This window comes from Ovis aries, chromosome 2, assembly GCF_016772045.2.
Source record: "Ovis aries strain OAR_USU_Benz2616 breed Rambouillet chromosome 2, ARS-UI_Ramb_v3.0, whole genome shotgun sequence".
Classification (NCBI taxonomy): Eukaryota; Metazoa; Chordata; class Mammalia; order Artiodactyla; family Bovidae; genus Ovis; species Ovis aries.
In genome coordinates, this window is record NC_056055.1 from 118486000 (window position 1) to 118491533 (window position 5534).

General features: G+C 44.7%; 1 non-coding gene across 1 annotated transcript; it reads right to left on the minus strand.

Moving 5' to 3' along the window:
* Positions 1–345: 345 nt before the first annotated feature.
* Positions 346–417, minus strand: TRNAC-ACA (transfer RNA cysteine (anticodon ACA)). Its single transcript has one exon. It is a non-coding gene; the product is annotated as a tRNA-Cys (tRNA).
* Between the last annotated feature and the right edge of the window lie 5117 nt (positions 418–5534).

Sequence of the window (5534 nt, forward strand, 5' to 3'; positions counted from 1 at the left end):
CTCAATGGGCATGAATCTGAGCGAGTTCCGGGAGACAGTGGAGGACAGAGGAGCCTGGCTTGCTGTGGTCAGCGGGGTTGCAAAGAGTCAGATACAGCTTAGCAACTGAACAACAACAACAGCAGCAACGAAAAACTGACAACCCCGTACCCTGGTGCCACTTTCGCTTTCTGAAGTGACTTACACTCTATCTGTGAGTATTGACATTGACATTGACATTGAAGTTGCTCAATCGTGTCCAACTCTTTGCGACCCCATGGACTGTAGCCTACCAGGCTCCTCCGTCCATGGAATTTTCCAGGCAAGAGTACTGGAGTGGGTTGCCATTTCCTTCTCCAAGAGATCTTCCCAACCCAGGGATCGAACCTGGGTCTCCCGCATTGTAGGCAGACGCTTTACCATCTGAGCCACCAGGGAAGTCTTCTGTAGAGTATGCTTCTCTCAAAGTAAATTCACTTCTTACCTGTCACTCTGTCTCTCACTGAATTCTTTCTGTGACGAGACATCGAGAACATGAGCTTCATTAAGTCCTGAGACCAGTGTCATCTCAGTTAAAAGATCGTGGTCTATGCTTGTGAACAACCATTTTCTGTCAGAAAGCTGAATCAGTTTCAATATGGCTCCCAGCATCAGGAGCTCAGGTTGAGTTCTCAACCAGCAGTTATATCCGAGGCCTGACCTTGACATCCAGGGAGTGGCACAGATGAGGCCCACCTCCCGGCTTCATAGTCCAGGGAGCAGAAGAATTATGACAGAGAAAAAAATTTTTTAGTAATTAAATATTTCTATTTTTTAATTGGTGTTTTTTTGGGGGGGGATTTGAAAGATAAACTCCAGTACCATACCTGTTTGTATTAAGTTCCATGCATTCATCAGCATTCAGAAAGATTCCATTCGATCATTAAAAAAAAAAAAAAAAGCCTGTGGTTTAAGTCTCAAAATGAGGACACAACCCAGGAGACAGCACCTCTGTCTCTGACAAACTGCAAAGACCATTCAACGGGGAAAGGACAGTCTTCTTCTGAGGGAGGAAAGGAACAGACCGAGCTGACTCCTGAAAAAAGAAGGAAAGTCCATCTTGCACTTTCAGTGAGCTTTGGGCTATGTGCCTGGTAGGCATTCGATAACATACCTGTGGCTGAACTGGCCCCCGGGACTGATAAACACCAGATTCCATACCAAGATTTCGCATCACCAAAAAGAATGTAATGATCCCCTATGCAGTCAATCACCTTTGTAATCTTGACGGCACCCATTGGAGTAGGCTACAATGTTCAATCAGCTGACCCTTCTGATTATGAATCATAGCTGTCACCCGATTGTATCTCCCTTTAACACGTTCCAGGTTAGGTTTAAGGAATTTGGGGATGTGGGCTTGAGCCGTACACTTAAGGTATATAAGGTTTTCACAAAAGTCGGTTGCCGTCCTTGGCTAAGAGGAGACTCTGCCTTGGGCCCGCTGGTGTAATAAACTGCCCTCCACTATCTTCATCGTTCTTCTTGAGTGAGTTTGTTTCCGGGGATGCGTGGCTACAACATTTCAACAAATGATGTAGAGAAAACTGGATGTTCAGATGCAAAAGAATCAAGTTGGGCCTGTTGACTTAGAAAAATGCTCAGTGTGAGAATTGCGAGTTAAATTTTATTTAGGGGAAAATTAAGACTGCAGCTTAGGAGACAGCACTTTAGATAGTTCTGAGAAAACTGCTCCCAAGAGGTAGAGGATATTGACCTAAAAAATGGTCACAACCTGAAAGTAGAGAGTTGTTTTATTCAGTGGGAAATTCTTAGGACTTCAAACCTGGGCGAGAGCATCTCAAGTAGCCCTGAGAAACTGCTCCATGGAGGCAGGGGAAGGAGTCAGGTTATATAGAAGTTTGCAACAAAGGGGCAGGTAGCCTGAACATCAAAAGGTTATTGTTAATTAAGGAAAACCAGGATTCTCAAGTTATTTAGCTCTCTTCTGTGTACAGGAAGATGCAAGCATCTGGGCTCACTGGAATCATTTTTCTATTCATCTCAGCTATCTGGGGCCAACACCTTGCAGTTTTCACTTCCTCCCTTCGTAGGGAATGGCTGCAGCCTGATGGCTGTTAGATAGCAGGTATACTTCTTTCTGAACTCCCTTAGGGCTTACTGGCTCACACCCGGAAGTCTGAAGTCCCTGGTGACCGTGACATCCTTGTTTCCTGATGTGGCAGGAAATACTCCATTTCACAGGGGGATGGTCAATATACATGTGATTTTGGTGAAGAAGTTCATGCAATCAAGCACTTATCTTTGCCAAAATTTTCTCCTAGTCCCAAGGAGCTGCTGTCACCATGAAGGGATTAAATGATTTTCTAGATACAAGGACATATAAGGATTGGGCTAAGTCACTTCAGTTTCTTTGTGACCCCATGGATGGTAGCCCGCCAGGCTCCTCTGTCCACGGGATTTTCCAGGCAAAAATACTGGAGTGGGTTGCCGTTTCCCCCTCCAAGGGAACCTTCCCAACCCAGGGATCGAATCCTGCCTTGGCGGTCAGGTTCTTTACCACTAGAACCACCTGGGAAGCCGTGACATAAGGACTGGGTTCACAAAAATCTTTTCCTGAAAATACCTATCTGAAGACCTGTTCCCAGAGCACAGAGTACCCCATTCATGGTCTCCACCCTGAACGCCCTTCAGCGGGAGATGAGGATCAGCGGCTGCAGCAGCACATAATCGAACCCTTGTAAAGGGAGACGGCAAGTGCCCATGGCAAGTGACAGTTCGTAGCTGACAGAGCCTCACCTGACAACATAAACAAGAATGAACTTGGAAAGCAAAGATAGGAACGTAAGGGTTGAAACTATAAAACTCTGAGAAGGCAGGACAGAAATGTCCTTGAATTTGGCAGTGCGTCACCAAAGGCACAGGCAGCAAACGAAAGACAAAATGAACTTCAAAATTAGAAACTTTTGTGCACCAGAGGACACTGAACAGAGTAGAAAGGCAGCCTGCAGAACGGCAGAAATGCTTCTAATCATATGTCCAAGAAGGGGTTAATACACAGGATTTATAGAGAAGGGCTATTAGAACAACTCAACAACAAGACAAATGATCCGAGTACAAAACGGACAAAGAACTTCAGCAGAGCTTTTCCCAAGGAAGATATGCAAATGGTTACAGCAGGGTGTATCTCAACATAATTATGTTATGCGAATGAAATCAGAGAAAGTAGATAACATACATGCCAGTCCACTTACGTAGGATTTTAAGAAACGCAAACATCTGTACTGACAGAATGCAGTCCAGTGGCTGCCTGAAGATGGAGGAGTATGGGAAGAAGACAGCGATTACAAAGGGGCACGCTGAAACTTTAGGGGTGACGGGCATATTCATTATCCCGATTTTGGTTTCACAGGTGTATGTGCTCAGTGTGCTTGGTCGCTCAGTCGTGTCTGACTCTTTGCGACCCCGTGGACCGTAGCCCGCCAGGCTCCTCCGTCCATGAGGATTCTCCAGGCAAGAGTACTGGAGTGGGTTGCCGTGCCCTCCTCAGGGGATCTTCCCAACCTAGGGATCAAACCCAGGTCTCCTGCATTGCAGGCATATTCTTTACCATCCAAGCCAACCACCGATGTCAAAACTTACTAACTTGTAAAATTTAAATATGTGCAGTTTACTATATGTCAATTATACTTTTGGAAAGCTTTAATAAAAATTTTGAAAGAAAATGACTCCTGTGGGACAAGAGGGAAACAAACAGTTTTCTTTTTTTATTTCCCCAGAGAGGTTCAGTTCAGTTCAGTTGCTCAGCCATTGTCTGACTCTTTGTGACCCCATGGACTGCAGTACACCAGGCTTCCCTGTCCATCATCCATTCCTGGAGCTTGCTCAAACTCATGTCCAGTGAGTCAGTGATGCCATCCAACCATCTCATCCTCTGTCTTCCCCTTCTCCTCCTGCCCTCAATCTTCCCCAGCATTAGGGTTTTTTTCCAATAGTTCTTCTCATCAGGTGGCCAAATTATTAGAGTTTCAGCTTCAGTGTCATCTTTCTAATGAATATTCAGGAGTGATTTCCTTTAGGATGGACTGGTTGGATCTCCTTGAAGTCCAAGGGACTCTCAAGAGTCTTCTCCAACATCACAGTTCAAAAGCATCAATTCTTCGGTGTTCAGCTTTCTTTATAGTCCAACTCTCACATCCATACATGACTACTGGAAAAACCATATTTTTGACTAGAGGGACCTTCGTTGGCAAAGTAATGTCTCTGCTTTTTAATATGCTGTCTAGGTTGGTCATAGTTTTTCTTCCAAGGAACAAGCATCTTTTAATTTCATGGCTGCAGTCACAATCTGTAGTGATTTTGGAGCCAAAGAAAATAAAGTCTCTTGCTGTTTCCATTCTTTCCCCATTTATTTGCCATGAAGTGACTGACTCATTGGAAAAGACCCTGATGCTGAGAGGGATTGGGGGCAGGAGGAGAAGGGGACGACAGAGGATGAGATGGCTGGATGGCATCACCGACTCAATGCACATGAGTTTGGGTGAACTCCAGGAGTTGGTGATGGACAGAGAGGCCTGGTGTGCTGTGATTCATGGGGTCGCATCGGACCGGACTGAGTGACTGAACTGAGCTGGTGGGACCAGATGCCATGATCTTAGTTTTCTGAATATTGAGTTTTAAGCCAATTTTTTCATTCCCCTCTTTCATTTTCATCAATAGGCTCTTTAGTTCGTCTTCAGTTTCTGCCATAAGGGTGGTATCATCTGCATATCTGAGGTTATTGATATTTCTCCCAGCAATCTTGATTCCAGCTTGTGCCTCATCCAGCCCAGCATTTCTCATGATGTACTCTGCATATAAGTTAAATAAGCAGGGTGACAATATATAGCCTTGACATAGTCCTTTCCCAATTTGGAACCAGTCTGTTGTTCCATGTCCAGTTCTTACTGTTACTTCTTGACCTGCATACAGATTTCTCAGGAGGCAGGTCAGGTGGTCTGGTATTCCCATCTCTTTCAGAATTTTCCACAGTTTGGTGTGATCCACAGCGTAAAAGGCTTCAGTATACTCAATAAAGCAGAAGTAGATGTTTTTCTGGAACTCTCTTGCTTTTTCTATGATCCAGTAGGTGTTGGCAGTTTGATCTCTGATTCCTCTGCCTTTTATAAATCCACCTTGAACATCTGGAAGTTCATGGTTCATATACTGTTGAAGCCTGGCTTGGAGAATTTTGAGCATGACTTTACTAGAGTGTGAGATGAGTGCAATTGTGTAGTAGTTTGAACATTCTTTGGCATTGCCTTTCTTTGGGATTGAAATGAAAATTGACCTTTTCCAGTCCTGTGGCCACTGCTGAGTTTTCCAAATTTGCTGGCATATTGAGTGTAGCACTTTCGCAGCATCATCTTTTAGGATTTCAAAGAGCTCAACTGGAATTCCATCACCCCCGCTAGCTTTGTGTGTAGTGATGCTTCCTAAGGCCCACTTGACTTCACATTCCAGGATGTCTGGCTCTAGGTGAGTGATCACACCATCATGGTTATCTGGGTCATGAAGAT